The sequence below is a fragment of the Ursus arctos genome, unplaced genomic scaffold, assembly GCF_023065955.2.
Source record: "Ursus arctos isolate Adak ecotype North America unplaced genomic scaffold, UrsArc2.0 scaffold_2, whole genome shotgun sequence".
Classification (NCBI taxonomy): Eukaryota; Metazoa; Chordata; class Mammalia; order Carnivora; family Ursidae; genus Ursus; species Ursus arctos.
Window position 1 is genome coordinate 72,186,577 of NW_026622874.1, and position 27,659 is coordinate 72,214,235.

At 47.6% G+C, this 27,659-nt stretch overlaps 1 non-coding gene across 6 annotated transcripts in view; it reads right to left on the reverse strand.

Moving 5' to 3' along the window:
* LOC113270821 (uncharacterized) overlaps positions 1–27,659 on the reverse strand; it is a 255,478-nt gene that overhangs the window by 37,978 nt on the left and 189,841 nt on the right. For 2 of the 6 annotated variants that reach the window (XR_006411779.3, XR_008960397.1), the window contains exon 11: positions 1,382–5,020. The exons of the other annotated variants lie outside the window; for them this stretch is intronic. This is a non-coding gene — a transcript (uncharacterized LOC113270821). Of the gene's footprint in view, positions 1–1,381; positions 5,021–27,659 lie in introns of those variants that run through there. 6 annotated transcript variants of the gene reach the window in all.

Below are 27,659 nucleotides of genomic sequence, written 5' to 3' on the forward strand. Positions count from 1 at the left end.
AAACCCAATCTTGGGTTAGGGCGAAGGCGGGGGGACACAGTAGAATCCACAATACAGGGCTGTTGGGAAATAAGGTGAAGTGATACCAAAGTGCTTAGGGGTGCCTGGGTGGCTCAGTCGGTTAAACGGCTGCCTTTAGCTTGGGTCATGATCATGGGTACTGGGATCGAGCCCCATGTTGGGCTCCCTGCTCAGCAGGGAGTCTGCTTCTCCTCCTCCCTCTCTCTCACAATAGACAAAATCTTTTTTTAAAAAGTGCTTAGCAGAGGAAACAAAAGCACCAAAAATATGAGTGGAAACCAATTCTGTCTGGTTCCAAATCCTTGAATTGTCTACTGTGATGTAGTGTAGAAACAGGACGGGGAACGAGAAGTAAGGCAGACATGAGGTGAGAAGAACCAAGAGGGATTTGTTCTTTTTTGTGAACAGGACACTGATGAGTGAACAGTATTTGGCAGGACTTAAGGCAGAGGGCCAGAGCCAACCCTACATTGCGTGAAGGTGTTGGGAGGGTGGTGAGATATACAATATTTATAAGGCAGTCAAGGACAGATCTGTTCATTCTTCATAAAAATCTCAGCAGGCTGCATACTTTCTCCTTAGAAAAATAAAACTAACTGGTAGATAGATATAATTATACCTGCCACGTAACCTCAGGATATAATTACTGACCACATTCATCCATGCATCACAGAGGAAATGGAAATGATTTGGCCACAAACTTCTCAGCCCACCAAACTTGCAAGTGGACTCAGTGTATCTTTTCTGAAGCCACTGGCTGACAGTTCGACCTGCGTCTGCCCTAGAAGTGTTGAGATCCCTTGGTCAGCATGTCTCTGTCAAAATAAAGGGTACAATCACAATTTAAAAAAAAAAAAAAAGAATACGTGGGTTTTCTGGTCAGCTCGGGGGTGGAACTAAAAACTACTTTTTAGTTCCCAGATTATAATAGTCTGCTGGCTAAAAGTTCAGACTCCAGAGTAGACCATCTGGGTTTGAAACCCACCAGTTCATTTTACTACTAGCATAACCCTGGACAAGCAACTCAACCTATCTCAGCCTCAGTTTCTTTATCTGAAAAATTGCTAATATTTCTTCACTGTGGTTTTGAGGATAAAATGAGTTCGGGTATCCAAAAAAGTGCTTAGTACAGTATTTGACACACAGGTGGGGCTCAGTGAATAATCATTCTGCTTCCTTTTGTTTGTGTTATTTTAAACGTGAGCAGAAAATGGAACACATGGGGGAAAAAATTTCTCAAGGTCAGTACTTCACGAGTCGTGATTTGCAGGCAATGTTAACTGGCATTGAACAAAATTAGAAAGGGAAGGAAGCAGGAGGAAGTTTCTTCCTTGGTGAAATAAGATAGGACAATTTAGATGAAATAATGTTAAATGTTTATTCTTTACATGGTAAATGTTTATTCTTTACATGACTTTTCAGTCTTTAATACGCAAATACGCGAGTGACTGTCCGTAAAGTATGTGATGTTTTCATAATTTATTTCTATCCACACACAACTCTTTTTTTTCCTCCCCAGAATTCTTGTTGATAAGTTACAGAAAACTGGTTTTGAGAACATACTTTAGAAAATCGTTGCTATAGGATTATCTCAGCTCAATCAGACACTCTCCACTGGAAATTTCGGGTCATTTGAAGCAGTGTTCCACACAACCAAAGCGCTGAGTAGAATCTTTTCTGTGATTTGTTCTGTTCTCTTTCTCTACTTCTGTCAGTTTTCTGGAAGCATCTAAATTCGGGGACCGCCAGATAGTCTGTTTTTCTTAGGTGTTTCCCTGGCTCTGTTACAGAAAGGTGGATTTTCACTTTGACTGACGGATTCTATTTGCTCTTTCCCCACGCTAGGACTCTCAGGGCTAAGCATGCACCTCACTGGTCTCTGTCCCTTTGTCATGCAATAAAACTCGAAAGGGCAGAGTCCCCAGGGCTTGGTTCTTCTTTTTACAAGTCTAGAGTACAGACTCTGGCCAAGCACCTGGCACGGCAGGATCCCACGTCTGTCAAGCTCTGGGTCCTAAAGGGTCATGACCAGTGCCCCAGCTTGAAATGTGTGTCTGCGGGAGGACAGAAATCACTACCCACCCAGACGTCTCTCCTCCACAGTAAATCTGGAGAGCGCAACACGTCAGCCAGTTGCCCCAGCAACAGCTAGCTGCGGGAACCAGAAATTGCCCCCCACGTAGAACGGGGAAATGGCCAAACCCAAGAAATGCTCCTGCCCCAGTCTCAGATTCCCCTGTATTCTGACTGACCCTGTGTTGTTTTCCATGTCTTCTCTCAGCTGACTGTCGGCTAATCCCTTAACATAGTACGTTGCTCACTTGAGTGTAAACTGATAAAAAGATGCTCGCTAACCTGACTAAACACTATCAGGGAATAGTGCATTTTAGGTAGGGTTCCTCAAAAAAGATAAGCCCCGAAACTCCGATAACACCATGATTGTTGCGGGGAAGGAAGAAAGAGTGAAGAGCTGAAATCCCGGCTCTGCCAGTTCATCTGCTCAGGTATCCACTTATTCGCCAGTCGTGTAGGGAGAGCGTGCCCTGAACCAGGCGCTGCGTCAAGTGCTCAGAACAGAGTGGAGAATAAAACAGGAGCCACCGGTCCAGTCATCACAGACCTCATTAAGCTAGTGTGTGTGTGTGTGTGTGTGTGTATATATATATGATTATAAATTGTAAAAAGGCTACCATGGAAAAAAAAAGGGAAGTGTATTAGAGAATATGGAGAAAGACATGATTCAGACCTAACGGTAAGGTCAGTTCTCTCTAAGGAGGGAAGACTGAAGCCGAGCTCTGCAGGGAGTGAATGCAGGGCTGTGTAGAAGCGGTGAGGGAGGGGAGCATCCCAGGCACAGCCACGTGTTCACTCAGGGACTGAGGAGAGGAGGAGCTCAGCTTGTTCGAGAGACGGAAGGGAAGCCCACGTGGATGGAGCGCACTGAGGGACAGAGCATCACGAGATGGGGTTAGCGTGTCGGCCGCCATCTTTGGCAAGACTGCCGCGTAACGAATGGCTGCGGACTTCGGTGGGAATCCACGGCATGTCTGTTGCTCGCGTATCAGGGGTCAGGGTCATGTATCCAGATCGGCTCCCTGTGTCTCTCATTTTCCAGCAGCCCAGACATAGTCTCACAGCAACGGCAAAGGCGCAGGCATGCATTTTCATGCGTGCAATGCCCTTCGAAGGGGGGGCTCCGCACTGTCTCACCATCGTTTTCGTAGCCAAAGCAAGTCATGTGGCCAAGCTCAGAGCCAGAGCGGGAGGCCACTACCCAAGAATATGGTAAAGGGCCTGAATACTCCACTGGGGTGGAGCACTGGGGGCATTTTTTCAACCTTCCACAATTCGAGGGACAGATGGACAGAAACCAGTTAGTTCCTTGAAGGCCAATATACATTCTTCGGATTTTATTCTAAGTACTATAGGAAGCTACTAAGCTGACCATTTATTGCTCATGTGATCTCGGGCAAATCATGTGCACTCTTGAATATTTGTTTCCCCGTCTATAAAGCGTGTCTGTAGTGGGCGCAAGGGAAGGATTGCTTCTTGGGTAAGACACTCAAACCATCTGCACCTTGTGTATTTGTATATGAAAACGAACTGATGCTACATACCTCCTCGGATTATAGGGGAACGAAGCCGGATAATGAATGTGAAAGTGATTTGTAAGCCGTGAAGTGCTCGGCAGCCATCATTTCCTGTACTACTGACAGCAATGCCGAAAAGTCGGGGACAGGACTCTCATTTCAGAGGTGAGGAAACTCCCCCCCAGAAATGTTGAATAACTTACTTGCATTTATCCCATTGCTGGGAAGGGGAGGAGGAATGAGGAGTTGAAACTCTCATCCGGCTGATTCAAAGCTCCCAGCCTTCAATTAACTATAAATTAAATAAGTTGCTTCCCCTGTATGAGGAACTGGCTGCGGTAAGACCTTCAGTGGAGATTACTGGTGTCCCTGGAGGTGATGGGTGTGATTTAGACCTTTCCGCAGCTATTGCTGAGCCCAGCGCCGGCCCTTATCCCAGGCCGTCCAGTGGCCAACAGCTCATTCACCAGGGGCCATCCCAGCTGATTGGTTCATCAATAACCCATTATCTCTGCCATTGTAAATATCTCAGAAGGAATGTGACTTTCGGGGAGGAATACCCAAGCACACCCAGGCCGCTTGCAGCCAGTGTATAGCCTGGGTCTTTGGGAAAGAGAAAAATATACCCACTTCTGGCTTCCCATGACAACGTGTTACAAAATCCCCCTACTGTCCTTGACAAAGGGGAACCAGCTAGAACAGCCTGAAGATGGGGTCCTTGCATAAGGAGTCTGTCCCATTTGCCAGTCACAGAACACTGCTGGGATGAGAACCACAGTGAAGAGGAAAATTACCCAGAGCAGGCCCAGGCCGGCAGGCCCCAGTAGATGAAAGCTGCTAGAAAGAGCTAGAGGTAACCAGAAGCCCCCCTGGGAGCAAGAGATAACCAGCCATTTCTGCTTCTGTAAACAGGCTTCCTGCTACAAGCCCCTTGCACTGCCCTAACCACTATTCCCACCTAAAGTAACTCCCCGCTCCCGCAGTTTAAACCCACCCACCAGAAGTCAGCATAGTCCTTGGAACTTGACCCCCTGCACTCTCCTATAAAAACCCTGTAACCCCCACTACCCGGGGCCCAGAATTTTGAGTGCAAGCTCGTCTGGGTCCACCGGCGTAAAATAAACCCAAGTTCTCCTGCTTCTCCAGGTCTGATTATTTTCCACAACATTCCTGGAGGCCCCAGCAAGATTCCAACCGTTCTGGCCCCTTGAGCCACCAACCAGGGGCCAGACTGCACCGAAGCAGGAAGGGACTCCAGTACTGAATGAGGCGGCGTGCCCCCCCCCCAGCGGTTTTCCAGGTCCTCCTTCACCCCAGAGTTCCAACCGTCCGGACAGTCTTGCCCCAACCAGACTCCAAGGAGAAGTGGACCAACTTGCCTGGCAGCTCGTCCCGACTCGGTAGGCCTCCTGGGAAGACAATCCATAGTCAGGTCCCACTCCACCGAGCGGAAAGGGAGCTTGATCACCTCCTAGGAATTTCCGAAAGGAATTCCACAGGACAGGGACCTCCCGGAGGGGGAGGAACTGTAATAACTTGCGTGTGGATGTGTGAATGAATGACCGGCCAGTTTGAGTTTGTGGCTCCACAGTCTTGAGACTATGGAGTCTGAGTGAGCCCCAACCTGTTTCCGTGGTGACCTCATAGAGTCTAAGGCAAGCCCTTCGGGGAGCCAGTTTGGGGCTTATACGGACTCGCTATGGCCAAGAGGAACCCACGTCTCCTCCGGGAGAGCGGAGAGGCGGGCATTTGATTGGTCTCTCTTTGGAGGGACACCCTCATCTGTCTCTGCGCCACCGAGGCAGGGAGGGAACACAGAGGGTGGGCAAGAGACCCTCTGTTCGTCATGGGCAGAAGCTCTTCAAAGCCTACCATCCTAGACTGTATGCTCACAGATTTTAAGGAGGGATTCTTGGGAGACTATGGGATCAAAATGTCTCCTGGAAAATTATGCACATTATGTGAATTGGAATGGCCCACCTTTGGGGTCAGCTGGCCCTCTGAGGGTACCCTAGAACTACCCACTATCCAGGCCATTTACAGAGTTGTGGTTGGGACTCCCAGATACCCTGACCAATTCCTATATATTGATTCTTGGCATCAGATAGCCCAAACTCTGTCCCCGTGGGTCCGATTCTACACTAATAGGAAGGGCTAGAGTAGGATATCTGTAACCCAAGTAAAAGAGCCCAAGGGCTGTAAGAAAGCAAAGCCTGTTTATCAGGGAGACCCAGAGACTGAGGACACCCAGAGACTGAGGACAATGTGTTCGTGCCCCTGCCATATGCCCCAAGTGCACCACCACTGGGACAGCTGATGCCCTACCTTCTGGATAGCCCACCACCTCCAGTGAGCCCACCTCAGCCTCCTCAAGCTGGGAGGGAATTTTGAGCCTGTCCCCGTCCTGGAGCCCCAGCCCATGAGCCGACGTCTGCGCTCATCTCAGATTCCAGTTCCCCCAGCCGAGGCTCTCCAGATGCCGCTCCATGAGATGTGAGGGCCACAACAGATAAACGCTGATAACACCGTCCTGCCCCGACCCTCTATTCTCATCTATCAGCCCTTTAGCACCACTGACCTGCTAAATTGGAAAAACCATACACTGCCATATTCAGAGAAGCCTCAGGCCATGACTGACCTCCTGGAGTCCCTGTTCCAGACCCACCAACCCACTTGGGATGATTGCCGCCAGATTCTCCTAATGCTCTTCAACACGGAAGAATGCCGACGAATCCTCATCGAGGCACATCATTGGCTCCAAGGCCAGCTCCCCTCTGGAGCCCTAAACACAGAAGCACGGACGCTGGAGGCAGCACCCGACACCCGGCCTGGCTGGGATTTCCGGTCAGCCGAGGGACTAGCGCCCTAACTTGATACCATACAGCTCTTCTGTATGGACTCAGAGCCAGGGCAAAGCAGCCAACCAACATGTCCAAAACTGCAGCAGTTATCCAGAAATCAGAAGAATCACCAACTGACTTCTGTGAGGGGCTATGCGAGGCCTTCTGAATGTACAGCCCCTTTGATCCAGAGGCCCCAGAAAACCAACGAAAGGTCAACTCATCATTTGTGACTCAATCATACGCCACTATTTGCTGAAAACTCCAGAAACTTGAAGGCTTCACTGGCATGAATGCTACCCAGCTGACAGAAGTGGCGAGTAAGGTCTTTGCAAATCGAGACCATGAGCCAAACGAGAAGCAGACAATGAAAAGGAAGGTATCGTTGCTGGCCACAGCACTGGGAAAGCCAGACCCGACCGGACACTCAGCCCCACTGCGAAAGGGGGGACCCAATAGGAGGGCCCCACTCCAACGAGATCAACATGCATATTAAGGAGACTGGCCCCTGGAAAAATGAATGTCACCACTGCCCCCACCATAAGGAACCAGCTCAAGGGCCTGACAAAATTGTGGCAGCCTGAGCCCGAATGCAAGACTTTATCAATCTAGCTGGGATTGAGTCAGATTAGGCTCTAAGCTCCCAGGCTTCCTTTTATTAGGTCCCTGAGAGCCTATGGTCAAAATGAAAGTGGGGGGCCAACCGTTGACTTTCATGGTGAACACAGGCTCTGAGCATTCAGTGGTTACCACATCCGTGGCCCCACTCATGGGCCATAAGGCCAGAATTGTCGGGGTGACTGGTTCCCAAACTGCTCACCGATTTTGTGGATCCCCGAACATGCCGGGGGGGGGGGGGGAGGACACAGTGACTCATGAATTCCTATACCTCCCAGAGTGCCCTGTTTCCCTCCTAGGTAGAGACTTACGACAAAGCTTGGGGCCCAGATCACCTTCACCCAAGGGGGGCCTACAAGCCTCACCTTGGGAAGGCCAGATTCCCTCATTATGGCAGTAACTGTTCCTGCAGGAAATGAGCGCCGATTTTACTGCCGAGAAAAAGGAGACCCCACGAAGCCAACCAGTCTGTTGGACGAGCTCCCTGACATCTGGGCTAAAAAAGGACTTCCCGGCCTGGCCCTTAAGCATGCACCTGTAGTGGTGGGTGTCAAGCCAGGGGCCCTCCCTGTTCGACAGAGACAATATCCAGTGCCCCGGGAGGCGTGACTGAGGATTCAGGCCCACTTACAATGACTAAAGGATGCAGGAATACTGATCGAATCCCAATCGCCATGGAACACCGCACTGTTAACCCCTCAAGAAAACAAAAGGAAGCGACCACCGGCCTGTCCAGGACTTGCGGGCGGTCAACAATGCCGTTGTCACACTACACCCAGTGGTTCCCAACCCCCGTACTCTCCTAAGCCTCCTGCCACCACAAGCAAGCTGGTTTACCTGTTTGGACTTAAAGGACACTTTCTTCTGCCTCCGCGTGGCTCCGGCTAGCCAGTTTGCCTTCGAATGGGAGGACCCCCACACCCGGAGGAAAACACAGATGACTTGGACCAGACTGCCACAGAGGTTCAAGAACTCAGCCACAATATTTGGAGAAGCCCTGGTGGTCGACCTACCCACCTTCCCGACGAAATCCACACCGCACCCTGCTCCGATACGTGGCCGACCTACTCTTGGCAAGCTCCAGCCGAAAGACATGCTGGGAAGGGACGAGGGCATTACTGACCCGAAACAGACTACAAAGTTTCCCGGAAGAAAGCTCAAATCTGCCAGCAAGAAGTCCGATACCCCGGTGTGTCATCTCCAAGGGGCGACGTGCCCTAGGCCCAGAGAGAAAGCAGACTATCTGTTCTATCAGCCTAAGACCAAAAAGGAAGTCTGAGAATTCCTGGGAGCAGCAGGGTTCTGCTGCATCTGGATACCTGGATTCTCTGCTCTGGCAAAGCCACTGTATGAGGCCACAGCAGGAGCAAGCAAGGACTCTCTAAACCGGGGGCAGGACCAAGAAGAGGCCTTCCAGGAAATAAACTGTGGGCCAGCACCCCTGTATTGGCATTGCCAGATGTAACATGGCCATTCAACCTCTTGGTTCATGAAAGGAACCACACAGCCCTGGGAGTCCTCACCCAAACAGTGGGTCCATAGCAGTGACCTGTGGCCTACTTATCAAAATGCCTGGACCCAGTGGCATCGGGGTGGCCACTGTGTCTCCAGGCCCTAGCTGCCACAGTGGCCCTGATTAGGGAGGCTGATAAACTCACCTGAGGACAGGATATCAACGTCAAAGTTCCCCCGTGCAGTTACCGCCCTAATGAATGGACAGGGACACAAATGGCTGACCAGCCCCAGAATGGCCCCTTACCAAGGACTGCTATGTGAGAACCCCCGAGTCAGGCCGGAGACCGTGCAGGCTCTAAACCCTGCCACCTTCCTCCCAGCAGAGTAAGGACCTCCCAATCACGACTGTGAAGAATAGATGAAGTTTACTCCAGGAGACCAGACCTGATGGATGTCCCCCTCTCAGATCCCGAACTTGAGCTCTTCACGGACAGAAGCAGCTTCATTCGAGAAGGACAACGGAGAGCCAGATTCGCGGTAACTACTATCAATAACATTATACAGGCCAGAGCCCAAGGATGGTCCACACAGTGAGCCAAACTCGGGGCATTAATCCAGGCGCTACGAGACGCAAAAGGAAAACAAGTAAACATCTATACTGATTCAAAGTATGCCTTTGCCACCTTACACGTACACGGGGCCGTTTACAAGGAGAGAGGACTGCTGACAGCGGGGTAGAAAGAATTTAAAGAACAAGGAAGAATTCCTCCAACTTCTGGAAGCAATCTAGGAACCGTCCCAGGTAGCAGTCATCCACTATAGGGGCCATCAGAGGGGCACAGACTATGTCATCGGGGGAAACCACCTGGCTGACCAGGCAGCAAGGGAGGTGGCAGAAAAACAGGGCTCCCCCAGGGAACTGGGACAGGCTGCTAAACTCTTGCTAGCTCCAGAGTTGCCTCCCATCCCAAATTACACCAAGGAAGAAAAATTTGAGGAAAAAATGAGGGGGGAATAAAGGGAGAAGGGGGCTGGTGGAAACTGCCCAACCAAAGGCTTTTCGTCCCCAGGGCTGTAGCAACCCCCCTAATAAAGCAACATCACGAACTAACCCCCTTGGGAAAAACAGCCCTGGAGAAACTGCTGGACAGATCCTATTTCATCCCCAAATCCCTGCCCTGTGCACCCAAACAAGCACTAGGTGAGTATATGCTCACGAAATAATGCAAATCAAGGCCTAGGCCACGCCCCGGGGTGCAAACAATGGGCACCATGCCTTTCGGGACCTGGAGATAGACTTCACAGAGGTCAAGCCATGCAAGGACACCAACACCTCCTGGTCCTAGTTTGCACTTACTCAGGGTGCATTGAGGCTTACCTGCACACACAGAGAAGGCACGAGAAGTAATAAAAGCCCTCTTGAGAGAGGTCATCCCCAGGTGTGACCTCAGCTCAAACAACGGACAAAGTTTCATGCAGAAATCACCAAGGTCATACAGCATACAGACCCCAGAGCTGAGGGCACGTAGAGCGCATGAACCGGACCCTAAAAACAACTTTAGCCACACTCTGCCAGGAAACTCAGGCCCCTGGGTAGAAATGTTACCGCTGGCCCTGCTCTGGGCATGCCGTACCCCAAGACCTTCTGGTTACTCACCCTTTGGGATTCTCTATGGAAGACCACCCCCATAATAAGCAGGCTTGGAGGAGACCTCTAACAGATTGGAGACTTAGAAATGTCCTGACACCTCCAAGCTCTGGGAAAAACTCTATGCCACGTCTCCCGAGTTTTAAAAAGAACCCCTATCCCCATGGGTAACTGGGCCCATCCCCACCAACCGGGGGACATGTGTGGATAAAAGATTGGAAGAAGGAGCCGCTCCAGCCCACTTGGACGGGCCCCCATCTAGGAATACCGGAAGGTATCGCTCCCCGGATCCATCATTCCCCGGGGAAAGAGGGCAGCGGCCTCCGCAGATCAGACGATTGGCAGACAGCCTGGGACCCGACAGACCCCCTCAAGGTAAAGATCCAGAAGACGACCCAGCAGCCCAGCCACCAGGGGAGCCTGCGGCCCGACTTGACGCCCCACAGAAATTCGATATCCCCCGCTTGAGGAGTCCACGACCTTGCTCCAGTCGGAGGCCGACTGGTCAACGGACGGTGGAAGCTCGAGGAACTCCATGGGGAACGTTTGGACACCAAAGTCTTGGTGCCACCCAATATCAGTAATAATAGTGGTACTGGTGACCCTAGTGTTCTCCGTGGGTCTGAGTCAGCTGCAGGCGACTGGAACTGGGACACAGAAAATCACTCTAGCCATAGTCTCTATAGGTATAGTGAGTCTATTTGGTGGAAACTACTGCTTCTAATAAGTGCCCCCCCCACTTTAAAATGACTCCCCTGCCACTAGCTCTGCGGCTGTTGATTACAGGGCTAAGCTCGGGCTACCTAGACGACGACATGAGTGAGGACAGTCCGTCACACCAGCCGCAGGCTGTAAGGATGCTGGGGAGACACCAACCACCGCCATGTACATGCCAGCATTACCACCAGCCCTCTTGGTCAAATGTCCTCCATCCATGCGCCAGAGCCCACCCGACCCTCTGTCAACACGAGGGTCTATTCTATGTGTCCGGTCGCCCGACAGATCGATGCCCCAACTGCTATGCGGCCCTACCCCCCCAGGATCCCCCGCCTCCTTCATGGCCTCTCACCACTCCTGTCCAGAAGGCCCCCTGCCCAGACTCTCACTCTCACTCTAGCTACGGCCATTCCCAACCCAGGACAGCAACACCAACCCCACGGTCTCGCAGTTCTTCCACCTCAGTATACCCTAGCACGCCGAGACAATGTTACGACCGGAGGGAGGTCACTGTTTGTCACAATAAAGGAAAGGAACTCATGACTGGAAGTGCTAAGCCTAGGCTATATTGGGGCTATAGGGATCCAAGATATCCCGAGGTAAAGGGTCCGACCTGCTGGGAACCTGACCGTTATGGCCCCTACTAAGGCTTCCTCCCCATCAGGGACCTCTCACCTTAGACCCTCACGTAAGTGACATGATAGAAGGGGTCCACGGCTTCCTCAACACAATCAACCCTCGGTTGGCCACGGATTGCTGGCTCTGCCTGCATTCCAGGCCCCTTGAGCTTATAGCAAGCCCCCTGAGTTTCCTTAACCTGATCAGGCCCACATCCGACCCTCCCAAGCCCACAGAGACAGACCCCAAATCGGCCAATGTATTGTCTTACCAGGCCCCCCACTGTGTCCACGAACCTGGGGGAACACATTCTGTAGGAAGTCTATCCGGCACCCAACGTCTCCAAACCCACAACTGCCCTTCACTGATGGGTGCACATCCCACACCATGGTGCACTCCAGAACCTGGCACCTGTTCCTGTGTGGGAGATAGATTTACCGATGTTTGCTGGCTAACTAGACCGGGACACGTACGTGGGTGCTTCCTACTCCCCAGGTGGATATAGTCCCCAATAATCAATCCCTTCCCATTCCCTGTTCACACACACGTGGTCCACGAGAGCCATCCAAGTCCTCCCACTCCTGTTTGGACTGGGCAACAGCCGTGGGCACAGGGATAGGAGGAATCACCCCGTCCTTCTGTTACTACAAGCAGCTGTCAGAAAATCTCGCAGAAGATACGGAGCAGGTGGCTAAGTCTGTAAGGACGATACAAGATCATAGAGACTCCCTAGCAGCTGTGGTTCTACTGGAGGGGCTTCGACCTGCTCACTGCTGAAAAGGGGGGACTGTGCCTCTTCCTAATGAGGAATGTTGTTTCTACGTGAACCAGTCAGGGTTAGTCAGAGACATGACCCAACAACTACAAGATCGGATTGCACACAGGAGACAAGAATTAGCACACTCTGGGGGTAACTGGTGTAACGTCTGGGGCTGGGCAGCGTGGCTCCTTCCCTTCACCAGCCCACTCCTCATGATTCTACTGGCACTCCTGTTCCGTCCATGTATTATTAATCTTATCACCCATTTCATCAGCTCTCACATGAAATCAATTAAATTGCAACTGCTGGTAACTCAGTACAGACCTCTAGACCAGCAAAAACCCAATGGTAATGGTCGATGTCCATTCCACGTTAGAAAAAGCATTGAAAGGGGGGGAATGGAGAGGAAAATTACCCAGAGCAGGCCCAGGCTGTCAGGCCCCAGTAGATGAAAGTTGCTAGAAAGAGCTGGAGGTAACCAGAAGCCCCCCTGGGAGCAAGAGATAACCAGCCATTTCTGCTTCTGTAAACAAGCTTCCTGCTACAAGCCCCCTGCACTGCCCTAACCACTGTCCCAGCCTAAAGCAGCCCCCACTCCCCCAGTTTAAACTCACCTACCAGCAGTCAGCATAGCCCTTGGAACCTGATCCCCTGCACTCGCCTATAAAAACCCTGTAACCCCACTACCTGGAGCCCAGAATTTCGAGTGTGAGCTCATCTGGGTATGCTGGCGTAAAATAAACCCGAGTTCTCCTGCTTCTCCGAAGTGTCGCTTGGTTTCTCACGGGTCTGATTATTTTCCGCAACAATAGCATAGGTCAAGTGACGGGCTTCCACACCTTAGGCCACAGAGCGGTAAGTAGAGGGCGGGATGCTTCAGAATCAACCAGCAATCTTCTCCAAACACTTGAGTCTCAGGCCTTGTCCCCTAGAGATTGCAAATGCGGTCTGGAATAAAGCCTAGGGATGCGGGGTTTGGTTTTCCTCCAGCCATCCTCCTGCCGAGCCGGGTTTGAGACCACTGCTTTCATAACACAATGCAGCTTGAGCACCTGCTGTGCACCAGACCCTTCTGCTAAGTGCTGAGACAGACATCAATAAAATGCAGCCCCTGACCTCGAGGACCTCACAGATGAGGCGTAAGACAGACACATTGACATATGGCTATGGTGATATGCGAGAAGGGATCAGCTGAGCTTACGCAGCCTTTTTACACCAAAAAGACACCCTGGCTTTCCGAAAAGAGCGTCTGGTTCGTGCTCAGCTTCCCCCGTGAACTCCCCAAACCACTCAGCTTCCCTTTTCATTAATTACTGTCCTCTTTACAGCTTTGTCTCACCCCCACACCTGGTTCCATGGTTCTGACCGTGGGCTGTCACCTTCATAGCAATTCGGACATTTCTGCTCCACTCTCTCACTCTGGTTCACCAAGATGGACCCTCTGCCCAGTCAGGATCGTACAGAAGGATGTCCTACCAGCCTACTCCCTACTCCCTCTACTATGGGTGGAGAAAGTCCTAGAAACCCCTGTTCCCTTAAACGGGTAGGAATAAATGCTGTGCGAGCACCAAAGAGGAGTTTGTTCATTCTGCTTTACCTGGATGTAGAGAAAGCCACCATCCCTTCTCAACAGAAAGAGGATTATGGATGTGAACAGACCCATTCCCAGGAGGCAGAAAGGGGATGGTGATAATGACACATCTTATTAATTAAAAAGAGATTCTGTTATCTCCAAACTGGAAGAGAATTTGGAAGATAAGGTAGAAAATTCTCCTTGGAAGTAAATGGATTTCCATCCTGGGCAGTCAGAGTTCTCTGAAAGCTAGGATCTTGTCAACCTTCTTATCTTGCCCATGCTTAGTTGCCAAGGGGGTGCAAGACGGAAGGGAACAATGCCTGGAGGCCAAACTCCAAACCAAACTGAAGAAGCCACTGCCTCCTCTTGGGTTTCCACCTGATGCAAAGCTTAAGTGCAAGGATGCCTATTACATGAGTTTGTGGTAGTAAAAATTTGGAAGGAAAAAAGCAAATTAAAATATGCCACATCTAAAGAGTGAGATAGTATGCGGTCATTACAAAAGAAGGAGGTCTCTAAGATTTCTTAAGTGGAAAAGAGACTCCGAACACTACAGGATATTTCTATTTTTTATATAAGAAAATAAACACACACACACACTCACTCCTGTTGACAGTAATTACTGAGAAGGACTACAGAAAGGGGTTGAAGAGATCCTGTACTTTTTATTCTGAATCTTCCATTTTCATTTCTTACTTTTGTTTAAATATAATGGTCTTGCACCTTAAGTTGTGGAATTATGGATTTTTGTTTTTACCTTTATATGTGTGTATGTTGATGTATATATTAATTAAATGCATTATTACATAAATATAAACAAAAGGGAACTATCTGCCTATTATACTCATACATTATACACCAAACTACGTTCAAATTACCAGCTTGTTTATCTTATTAGGGTGACTGGAGTGCCTACCACAGTCCTGGGACTTAGATTACTTAATATAGGACAGTAAATGTCCATTATTACTGAATCGAGGAAACAGAAATCCCACTGTTTTTTACAGCCCAACTCTCAATATCATTTTTATCAGGCAAGGTTCTGATTTCTTTATGTGCTTTATCTACCATTGCAAAGAGTCAGGAGCTTTACTCAATGATTCATTCACCCACCCAACAAACATTCAGCATGCTAGTCAAAAACAAAGAGCAAAGATGGATAAAGTCAGTCTCATTAAGCCTATTGCCTTGTCCTACACTTGGTCTTCTGGGGCCTTTTTTGGAGAGAGAGGATTTTGTGGAAGGAGATTTTGCATCATTATAAAAATGACCCAATACCCAGAGAAGACCGCACGCTGACCCAAGTCTGCATTGGCAACACTGATCCATGTTTCACATGGGGACATCAAAGGGAGTTCTCTCAAAAGGAACGATACATCCTGAAAAGTTATTTGTGGGGAAATAACCAAATGAGCATACACACCTGTTCTTTCCACTCAAAACCCATGATCAAATGACAGTAAAATATGACATGGTATTAGCCGAAAGGACGGAGAATATAGGATAGAAAACAATAGGAGATGGGAAATAAAACTGGAGGAAGTTACAAGGGAAGTGTTAGGAGAGGGGGAAGGGTGATATGTGAGTAGAAGCCCCGAGAGCTCCCACTGGGAGGAATCAGCCAGTTACTCAAGGCATAAGGAAACTAATTTTACAGAGAATAGTTAGACCCACTATTTTCCTCCTTAGACCCCCATGGCCACTATAAGAACTTGAAGGTTTATGTTCTGAAGAAATTTTAATAGCCAGCCTACAGACTCAGGACTTCAAGCCAGGTTGAGGGCTAAGGTTCTCCACTCCCAGCATACCAGCAGCCAGGCGCTTACCTTCCCAGGAGGAAGAATGAAAGCTTTATTTCTGGAGAACCCCAAGGAAGCAAACTTCAGATCTCCATTACTAACATTTTGGGTCCTTTGATAATCAAAAAGGATGCAACATTAGATGATTTTTTTCAAGTGAAACATACCAGATAACAGCCACTCTCTACCCACTGTGCACATAGAAATTTTTAGTGTGTTCCTAAGTATATGAACTGTCCATCAAGGACCACCAGACATTAGAGGGAAGCCTTCAGAATGAAGAATGAGACCCAGAAATTAAAAATAATAATAATAATAATCCAGGGGAAAGAAGACAATTATAAGAAAACCTAAAAATATATCATCTCCAAAAAAAAAAATCCCAGAAGCCACTGCATTTGTAAAGCAAGAAAAAAGGAGGCATGGGGAGTCAAATAACACAAATAAGCTTTTAAAAATTAGAATATTATAAATATTAGAGCAAATGTCTTTAAAAATCAAGTTTTTACAGAATGAAGTAAAATGAATCTCTAGAATGTAAAACAGACCAGTTGAGGTCAGTATATTTTTGGAAAAATCATATGGAAGTTTAACATCCACACATGTTCCAGAAATAAAGAACAGAAAATAAAAACAGGAGAGAAGTGTCCAAAAATAATAATAAAGACACTTTCTGTAACTGAGGGATATAGGACTTCATATCAAGTGTGTCCTTAAGCGAAGGAAGAAAGGAAGAAAAGGAGAGAGGGAGGGAAGAGAGAGAGAGGAAGAATTCCAACCAAGATGCATCACTGTAGAAGTTCAGAACATCTGAGACACAGGATGGTCACTAGAAGATTTTAGGGAAGGGACAGAAGTGGGAAAGGGAGCAGCCTATCACATGCAGAGGAATAAGAAACAGAATGACATCGAACATCTCAACAGAAACATCAAATGGCTAGAAGGCTATGGATCCATGTCATCAGAATTTTGAATAAAAATGATTTTTAACTTTCTATACCTAGCCAAGCTATCAATCAAGTGGAAGGGTAGAATAACACTTTCAGACATGTTGCAAGCATGAAGAAAAAGTCCAAACCAACCCTATTCAGGTGCCCTTATTCAGATGAGATTTAATAAAATAAGAAAGGAGATCAAGAAAGAGAAATATATGGAACCCAGTAAACAAGTTCCTTCTTGGAGGAACTAAAGAGATGGATGATGATAGCTGTGCCCCAGGCCTAGAGACCAAAAAGAAGGAGAGGGGTGTTGATGGATTTTTGTGTGTGTGTTCAAGCATTTGATAGAATTGTTCATAGTTGACATGCTGGTTGGAAGCATGTATCAGGAATTATGTTAATCACTGAAATCATACCATTATTAAATAACATAAAATTATATTAGATAATTATGCTATTATGGAATTTTTATTTATATTATTATTCACTTATTGTTGAATGAAAACAACTGAATGGATTTCCACCAAATTTTAAAGACACTGCATTAAGGAGGGCACTTGATGGAAAGAGCACTGGGTGTTATATGCAACTGATGAATCACTAAACTCTACCTCTGAAACTAATAGCACACTATATGTTAAATAATTGAATTTAAATAAAGTTGAAAATAAAATTTCAAAAATTTAAAATTAAAAAAAAAATAAACAAAAATATAATAAAGATATTGACTAAAAACACAAGCCATTGGCCAACACAAACGTTACTTTGAAGGTCAAGGTTCAGGCATCAGACAAAGCTGATGTACAGTGAGAGCTGCATGTGGCTGTCAGTCCAGAGAAAAGAAGAGGGAGAGGAAACAAACTGGGGCTTCAAATATGTGTCCCAAGTCAAAAGTGCCAGGAAAGATACCCCAGACTATGGGGACTGATTTATGATGGGGACAACTCTAGCTGTCCCTGTGTGAGGACAGCAGGCATTAATGGATGGATTGAGGGCAACAGTTCTCCCCAGCAACACCAGCATTCCCAGTCCTTACGGAGCTTACACGGAGCAGGGGGTGGGTGGGAGGGGGAGCAGACCCATCAACAGAAATATGAGACAAGTACAGAAGAAGAAGGATATCGAATTGTTGTCCAGAACGGAGGCCATTCATTCTCCCGGAACAACCCAAATCTGCCCCCAGAAGGAACCTCATGAGAAAAGGAGAAATTGGCCACATGGAAGAACACGTAATGGCATTTTCAGCAGATGGAAGTACACATTCACCTCCATGTGTTCAGAGGACAACAGAGGCAGGAGACAGACGGTAATCAAGCCCTAGACAGACAGAAGGATTTCGGTTTTCCACGTTTCCTAACAGTAACTGCTAACATTTATCCCAGTCTTGCCATATGTCAGGGACCGTGCTGAACACTCACGTTACTCTAATACTCCCCGCTGAGTCGAGCACTTATGGCCAATTTACAGATGGAGAAAGTGGAATGCAGAGGCAACAAATACATATTCTATACGGGGGACAGGAAGCAGAGCAATTCCTGAATGCAGGAGGAGTTATTCTGGAGAGCGGGGACTTGGGGCCAGATTTCAGGAAGGACAATGGCACCCTCGATGCCACTCTCGGAAGCGGAGTCAGGCATGTGGAGTCCCGCGTGGCATTTCACCATCCTGGTGTTTGTTAATTAGCGCGCAGGTTAATGTCATCGTCTCCCCTGACATCGGGGGAAGTGGACACGGCTGTCGTGTTCAGAAACGCAGCTTGGTCTTGAGCTTCCCGACGGATCGTGCGCTGCGAGGAGTGGAGCGGAGAGATTGACTTCCTGAGCTGTTGAAGCTGGCGAAAGTTCAATAAGTCAGCTGTCAGCGTTAGGTCCCTTGCAGGCTCAGGAATTTCAATTTCAAAGTACAAGAGATTGAAGTCTTGAAACACAAGATCACCAAACACTAATGATTCCTGAATTCTGCTAGGGGCGTGGAAGCAGGTCAGAAACAGCGGCTTTCGAAAGGGTGCGCGCAGGGAGCGCACACCCCTCCTGCTGGATTAATTCTGTAGGTGTTGAGAAGAGGGAGCTTGGCTGTCAAGGGGTGGGCACCTGAGACGAGATGGGAGACCTTTTCAAAGGCCTGAGAAGGGCCTCTTGTAGTCGGCTTCTCTCATCTTCATTGCTCCCTGGCCAAATGGGTGAATCTCCAAAGAGAAGGCATCATCTCCGAAAAGGCAGGTGACGCATATGGGAAAAGAGCCTAAGACGCCTATTGAAAGAACAAAGTCTTACTTCACGAAATGGGTTTCCCAGACACTATACCTGGCTGTTTGTTCAGCCCGGACGGTGGAGATTTTCCCATTCGCTGTGCTTCCAGGGTCCATATAGAGGGTCTCCAGTTCCAACCGGACGCCGGCAGCACATTGCCTGATCTCACATTCAAGTTATTGAAAGGAGCAGGTGTAAACTACTGTGTATGAAGCCAATTGCTTGACCAAAAACTTGCAGAAAGGATTTTTCGTTTTCCCCTCAGGGTAAAGCCTCTGTTTTACCCCTCAGGGTAAAGTCCCGTTGCAGTGTCTTCTGCATCCTCTTTCCCTAAATGCTAAGAAGAAGCTACATGAAACCAAGGATGCCTGAGGCCCAACCTCTGAGCATGGAGCGCTTGTCAGGACCCTGTATTTGGACTGAACGAGTGTCAAATGCCACCTAATGCACATTCACAGGACAAGCTGGCATCTCCCCAGATCAGAATCAGAGGTCGCTATTGCAATGGGCATAGTAATAGATTTCAGTTTAGAGAGTTAAAAATAATAATAAAAATAAAAGCCAGCCCTTGCATTTCTAGATGCCCACCTCTACTGTCTTCCCTGTGCAGAAAGCAGGTAGCGTCCCCCTTGCAGGTTGAAGGAAATCCAGGCATTGGGATGAAGCAGAGCCTCGCCTTGTCAGTAAGAGGAGAGGAGCCTCCAATTTCTCTGCACCTAAGCGGGCGCAGGAGGGAAAAGATTGGAGACGTTTCCGTTCAAGAAGGAGAGAGAGGAACAGAAGAAAGGCAGGACGGGCAGAGCCATGCTGGCAGCCAAGGAGGAGAGGGGAGAAGGCGGCAGGACCCTTCAAAGAGGCTGAAACAGGGAGAGAATAGCAGATCCAAGGCAAACTAGAAGGTCTGCCTCCATTTCGGGTCGGAAGTCTGCTAAGTTAGTTAAAGAAAGTCATCCTTAGGCATTGGGAAAATTCAATTTTCATCACAGGTCCTGATGACATTTCCTTTAAACGCCAGATTCAATAGCGAGATACACCTTCAGGGGGAAAATATTCTCTACAGTAAGAAGGTGAGATAAGGAAGCAGGTTAAAAGCTCTTTTTCCTGCCATGCAAATATTCTCCAGTAACACTAACAAGATAAATATATTTCTGAGATACCTAGTTTCCTCAGTCACAGGTTTATTTCTGCAGGTTTCTCTTCACTCTTTGCCTCTAAACTGAACACTTTGTGGCTGAAATTTTTAAAGCTGCTTTCCTCCCACGGAAAAGCCTATGTTCAATGTTCAAAACTAAAGGGGGGTTGCGGATTGAGGTGGTGATGGAGTCCCCTGTTGGTGGCCACAACTGTGGGTGAACAGGAAATGTCCTGCGGAAGTCCCCCAAGGACCTATGGAGGAGTGAATGTCACTTCACCCACGCCTTCTTTCCAGGTGGGCAAGAAGACTGTGGCCAAGACAAAGAGGGACATTAGAAGGTCACCCAACCGAGGACAATACCTGATTACCCGTCCTCCGGTCCCTCAACCTTCTCACCATGCCACGAGTCAACAACAGTGGAGATACCTGGTCATGTCCTGTTGGAAAATGTCCAGCTCTGAGCAAACCACTCAGAACTGAGATTGCCTACTCCCTCCCAGAGTCTCAAAGTTCTCATCCACAAAAGGGAAATACCCATTCCTTGCTGGCCAGGTACTTGTGAAGGGGAATCAGACGTCACTGGTAGTAAAGCACCAGGCACGTGGCGAGGGCCGGTTCCCCATTCCCCGCTGTATTTGTTTCTTATAGCTGCTGGGATGGGCCACCACACATCGAGTGGCTCCAAGCCGCACAGATATAGCATCTGCAAGTTCCAGAGCTCAGAGCTGTGCAATGAGGTTCACTCGGCTGAAGTGAAGTTGTTGGCAGGGCTCCGCATGGGGGGAATCCATGGCTTTGTCTTCTCCGGCTTCCAGAGGCTGCTTGAATTCCTTGGCTCATGGCCCCTTGCATCTTCAATGTCAGTAGTGTAATATCTTCAGATCTCTCTCCATCTGTCTGTCCTCTCTTGTTCCATTATACATCTCCTTTCCTCAAACTCTGGCCCTCCTCCCTCCCTCGTATGAGCACCTCTGTGATTAACACTGAGATCCACCCAGATAACCCAGGATGATCTCCCCATCTGGAGATCCTTAACTTAATCTCAATTGCACAGTCCTTTTTGCCACGTAACGGAGCATATCCATGGGTTCCAGACATGAGGATGCAGACATATTTGGGGGAGGGGCTCATTATTCAGCCCCCCACAGCGGTTGTTATTAGTATCAGGCTGTTGACTTTATCCAAGCAGTACGACTCAAATCTCAGTTCAATATGCCAGGGTTATTTTTCAGATTTCTATTTTCAAATGTTATCTCTATAACATCTCAATGGTATTATTACTTTTTCGATCTATTAGCCATCTAAAACTGACAGCTCTATTAGTGGTCCGCATGCAACACTTCGGGGGTCTATCCATAGTAACTGTTGCTGTTCACAGGGCAGAGAACTGTCCATAGTCCAGAGCCTTGGCCCCCATACTCTTCAAATTAGAAGAAAGAGGTTGGATGATGAAGAAATGGAAACAAGTAGACTGGGGTAGAGAAAGCAGCAGAACCGAGAGAGTTCTTATCAAAAGCCAATGACTTGGTCACAAACAATCAGAAGTTCCATGTTGCCCCTCCCCTCCCAATCGCTTAGCTGACCTACAGGAGTTTCTAATAAAGGACTGTAATAACTCGCCACTGATGTCCTCCCACATTGAGCTTGGGGAAGAGAAAATTAGCTCTGCCAGAGAGTTTCCCTGAAATTCTCTCTCCCTGCTCTATCTTCAGCCTTCATGCCGGCTGCCCCTTCCACAGATAATTTCCAAAGGAAAGCCTCAAACCCAAAGAAAGCGAAGGCATGTTGCTGGGGTCCATTTTCCCTTGGAGGGGGAGTTAGCCCACCCACCATACTTCCTGATTTCTGTTCAGAGCCATAACTAAGTGGGCCATCTAACCTATTCCCCCCCCCCAAAAGGAAAATCTATATCATAAACAGAAGAACGAAGCATAAAGGCAACCCTAAGTTTTGGAATCCAGGGAACAAATAGGCTTTGTGTTAACAGTCTCTTCCCTTAAACAAAGATTTGACTCTATTTTTTTTCCCATAAAGAGTCAGAGAATAAGTGCTTTCGACTTCGCAGTTCGTGTGGCCTCCCTCACAACCACTCAGCGGTGGGGTTGCAGCCCAAAAGCAGTCATAGACAATATGTCAACCACTGGGGTGGCTGTAGTCCAATAAAATTTTATTTACAGAAACACGCAGCCTATGGATTTCGCCTGCAGGCTATTATCTGCCCATTCCTACTTTAAACTTTCCCAGTACTTGGGGTGAGAAGAGGAGATCCATGCTGAAGAGGAATGAGGACAACCATTGGCCTCCCCAGGAGCCACAAGAAGTGAGTGAAAACCTGGGCAGATTTCATTCTTCTCCTCCTAGCTCAGGGCTGGCCCCAGGCAAAGTTATAAAGCAGGAGCATCTCGCTTCCACCTCCTGTTCCAGCCTTGGAATCACACTGTGCTCCCTGATGCCCATGGAGTTTTACTCTCAGAAGAGCCTAAGAGTTCATGTCTACCCCGAAGGAAGAATCCTGTCTATCAGGTGGCCACTTAGCCACAGTGCAGACACCACCAGCCACGGGGTCTCATTGTTCCGGGGGGTGGCTTATTTCAAGCAATCGGGATATGCCCTCAAAGAAAGAGTTGAGACTTTGGAGGAAAAAGAAACCCAAATAAAATCCTGGGTTTGGAACTGCACCCCCTTGTCACTTGATCCAACTGCTTAACCTGGGGACCTCAACCCTTTCACCAGCTTAGGCCTGACAAAATATCTTTTTTTTTTTAAGATTTTATTTATTTATTTGTCAGAGAGAGAGAGAGGTGCCCAAGCAGGGGGAGCAGCAGGCAGAGGCAGAGGGAGAAGCACACACTCCGCTGAGCAAGGAGCCCAATGCAGGACTCGATCCCAGGATCCTGGGATCATGACCTGAGCTGAAGGCAGACGCTTAACCGACAGAGCCACCCAGGCGTCCCGGCCTGACAAAATATCTGAACCATAACGACTTACCCCCAAATCAACTACTACTCTCTAGGGCTACTGAAATTTGAATTAAAAAAGAACAACAAAACTATGAGTCGTTCTCAGCATTTGACAAAGTGATTCTAACACTCACGTGAAACATTAAGAGATCGGTCATTGCCAGGGCAAGGGGAATAGAAGTTCTATCCTACCAGGTATCAAGAATTGGGATAAACCTTGATTATGTGTACAATTCACTGAATCTGAGATGCCAATGATTGTAAGACACAGACTATTCTACACATCGTTAAGACGGAAAAAATGGTATGACATTGCAGGGATAGTAATATGCAGCACGATTTCAGAGGGGGCAAATATGACGGTAGAAAGCGCATCTTAGAATCAACAACATATAGGTAAAAACAGTGTGGAAGACAAATAAAATTAGATCCCCAGTTCCCATCATATAAAATGTTCTATTCTGAATGGATTAAAGGCCGATAGGCAAAAAGAAAATCTTTAAAATGGTCTGTATGACAACAAAATAAAATACCAAAAGAAAAGTTGAAATACAAGCCACAGCTGGGAGAAGAGATCTGCAACACATAAAACCAAGAGTGGATTTCCCCCCAGAATATAAAGAAGTCCTACAGATCAATAAGAAAAGATGAACAACCCAACACGAGTGGAGGCAATTTACAGAGGAGGAAGCCTGAGTGGCCAGTAAATTGGTGGAAAGGAGCTCACGCTGCTACATAAGCAGAAAAATGCAGATGGAAACAAGATACCCACCCCTCTGAGAGGCAAAGTAACAGCAAGGGTCAGCAAGGGTGTGCAGAAATGCAGGCTCAGGGGCTGGTGAGAGTAGAAACTGCATGTTACTTTGCAGACAAATCTAGCAGTGCCTAGAATATTCGAAGATGTTCATTGCTCACATCCCAGCATCTAGTGCTTCTAGAACTAGACTCAGGAGAAGCTCCTGATGATGCACGTGTAGGATCAGGTACAAAGATGTCTGATGTTAGCATTGCCTCCCTGTCTCCACCACGAGGAGAATGAATGCATGGGCTACGTTCCAACGATAGTGTAGCATACGGCTGTCCAAAGGAATGCATCTAACCTCCCGTGGTGATGGTGGCACAACGTGGTGATATAACTTAAAATAGTTACGATGGAAAATTGAAGGTGATGTGTATTTTACCACAATGAAGAAAATCTGGGGCGAGAAAAATGATCCATGGAGAAATGGCCTAGAAGGAACGTAAAAGAGGAGCTGGGGCATCTTGTACTGCCAGAAGGTAAGGAAGTGCGCCAAAAAAATGCAAGGAGGGGGCAGTGGCAACAGCACAAAGGACTCAACTTCCAAGAGCTCCTGGTGGGCGAAGCTGGAACGATTGGGACCACAAAATAAATCCCGTCGTAGTGGATTGTAACGCAAAGCATGAAAGAAATATGCATGACTCCGTACAGATCTAAATAAATGGTTGAATAAATACATAAATGGGAGAGAAGAGAAAAATTTGCATGGTGGAAGAATTCTATTGAATATCGACCCCCACCTCTCGAGGAGATGGAGTTTAAAACCCTCACCTCTTGAGTGTAGACTGGACCTACTGACTTGCCTCCAAGCAACAGAGCACGGAAAGCGGAAAGTGGTAACTGTACCACAGAGAAACCTGACAGACGCCCCCTGCACCAAGTGAATCAGGTCAACATCACCAGAGAGGTCATGCAGATGTCACAAACGCCCTGACATGAGGGGATGAGAACGGCAGTTCACCTCTGTGGTCTTTCCCAAAGCCCATAGCCCCAGTGTAATGAGAACACATCAGACAAACCCAGACTGGGGGACATTCTACAGGACACCTGCATAGTACCCCTCAAGACCGTCAGGGTCATGAATGGGGGTGCCTGGGTGGCTCAGTTAGGCATCTGACTCTTGATTTCAGCTCAGGTCATGATCTCAGGGTCGTGAGATCAGAGCCCTGCATCAATCAGGCTCTGCGTTCAGCAGGGAGTCTGCTTGAGATTCTCTCTCCCTCTCCCTGCACCCTCCCCTTGAGCTTGTATGTGCTCTTTCTCTCTCTCAAATAAATAAATAAAATCTTAAAAAAAAAAAAAAAAAGACTGTCAGGGTCATGAAAAACAGGGAAGGAGAAACTGTCCGAACCAGGAGGACATTGAAATGTGACAATTAAACACAATGTGATGTCCTGGATTGGATCCCGGGACAGAAGGGAACATTGATAGAAAAAACAGGGCTATCCAAATAAAGTCTGGAGTTTAGTTAATCATAGTGTGCCAGCGTGATTTCTTTAGTTCTAACCAGGCACCATAGCAATGTAAGATGTTAATAATGGGGAAACACGAGTGAGGAGTATATGGGAACTACTCTGTGTCCTATCTTCTCAACTTTTCTGTAAATCTAAAATTAGTCCAAAATTTTATTTAAAAAATGTACTAAATTAAGAGAAATAACATGGCTAAGCTGTAAAGCCATGAATATAGTAGGATCCCATTTACATAAATATCTAAAAACTCAAAAATATCATTTAATATTGCGGGCTCCATAGTCAAGCCATGACAATATAAAAACAAAAAAAAAAAACGTGAAAGGAGAGAAACAGTAGACAAGTTCAGGATCCTGACTATGACAGAGGAAAGAATTGAAAGGGGATGGGTAAAAGCTAACTTTAGAAAAAATATGTGAACAGCTGTCAAAATTTGTATGGCAGGTGTATGCATATGAGTGTTTATTGTTTTATTCTCTGTACTCTTGTGCATACGTAGGATATTCCAGAATTTTAAAAAATATATACGTATTTAAAAAGCCAAAAGAGAAAAAAACCAGTACAAACTCCAGAACCCAGAGGTTCCAAGCGTGGGCCTGCTACCTACTCCCTGTGTGACGTTTCCAAGTCGGCTTCATCATCGGTTACGTAAGGAAATAACAGTCGCCGCAGCGTGGTGTCACTGTGTGGACTCAGTGAGATGATACACGTAAGGTCCTGAGCAGAGTGACAGGTAATAGATACCACGCATATAACATAGATACAATTTATACTAGCTAGCATATTTTTTTAAGATTTTATTTATTTATTTATTTATTAGACAGAGACAGAGACAACCAGCGAGAGAGGGAACACAAGCAGGGGGAGTGGGAGAGGAAGAAGAAGGCTCATAGCAGAGGAGCCTGACGTGGGGCTCGATCCCAGAACACCGGGATCATGCCCTGAGCCGAAGGCAGACGCTTAACCTCTGTGCCACCCAGGCGCCCCAGCATATTTATTTTTGACTCTCCTCAACCTTGAAGTATTTGATTCCTGGAGTGAGATTTTATCTCTTTCCTACTAATGCCCCCCCCCCGGCCTCCCCCTGCACATCGGTCTCAATCACAAGTTCTAGAGAACATGTATGTATGCCTTCATTGAACAATACATATTGAACTACATGCAAAGGTAACATCTGGGTCTGGAGGATACACAGACAATAAGGCAAAGCTACAACTAATATGAACGTGCCTAACACCAAAGAGGTGATATGAAGGTAATGGAACCGCAGGAGAAGCGGGTTTCACTCGCTCTTCAGGAAAAAAGCCATGCTTTCCTAGTGCGAGGTGTAGGTGAGCCAGGTTTTGAGCAACGACTTGAAATTATTTAGGTGAAAACATTTAGACATTTCGTGTGCAGATAAAAGACCAAGAACTTTGTGATTCCACAAGGCTCCTGAGGGAGCAAGACACACAGGGAACAGAGAAGGGGACTCAGTTTTAGCAACATTTCACTAACAGACCCATCGGTGCTCTGATCTTAATGGCGAATGCATTGAAGCATTAGGCATGGCTCCTATGAGCAGGTCCTCAACTCTCCCTGGCCCTTTGGATCCAGGAAGAAGGAAACATCAAAGATGGACAATCCATTCCAAGGGTCCAGACCGTGGCAGGAGGCAGCCTGGGCGCGAGGACATTAACACCATCCCCTGGTGCAAAGAGCCCATCATCTGTCTTGCACTACAGCCAAGCATTCTTCCATTTAAAAAAAAATGCTTCGGGGGTAGAGGCAGAGGCAGGCTTGCTGTATGGAGAAGGGCGTCTTTTCCTCCTCCTACGGAATGAAGCCAACTACAAGAGTGTCTGGTTTTTGAAAAGGTTGAGGTCGCTTCTTACAGAAGCCACAGTCTCATCCTGTTAGCCTCTGGCCCCTTCCAGCTTCCTCTAGACCTCTCCTGTGCAATCCCCGGACACCAGGAATGAGAAACATCACAGCTTCCAGGAGCCATGCAAAAGATAATCTTGCTCTTTCATGATCAAAGGGATATGACGCTCCAAACAGAAAGCCCTGGGGTAGGGGAGGAATTTCCAAAGCAAAGATGTCTGCCCCCTCCCTCCCTTCCTCCCTCCAAGAACCCTCTGCCATTTGCACCAACTAAGCCGTGTTCACCTGCCTTGGGATCCTCACCACCTGCTCTTCTCGCTCATTGGTACTGGGGGCTTTCTCCAAAGCCCACTCCACCTTTGTTTTTATATCTCTTTTTAAAAAACTACTCTTTGATTATGGTTATTTTATCTGAGGTCACTGCTCAGTCAACTGTTAAATAAATTGCAAATTCCACAAAACACAGCCAGCAGAGCTATTTCTAACTGTAATGCCACAACTTCGAGCAAAATTACATCTGGCTACAATAGGATTCATATGCATAAATTATACCGCCTCTGATTATCTTAAAGAAAATTCAGCTATTAAACTTATTTTATAG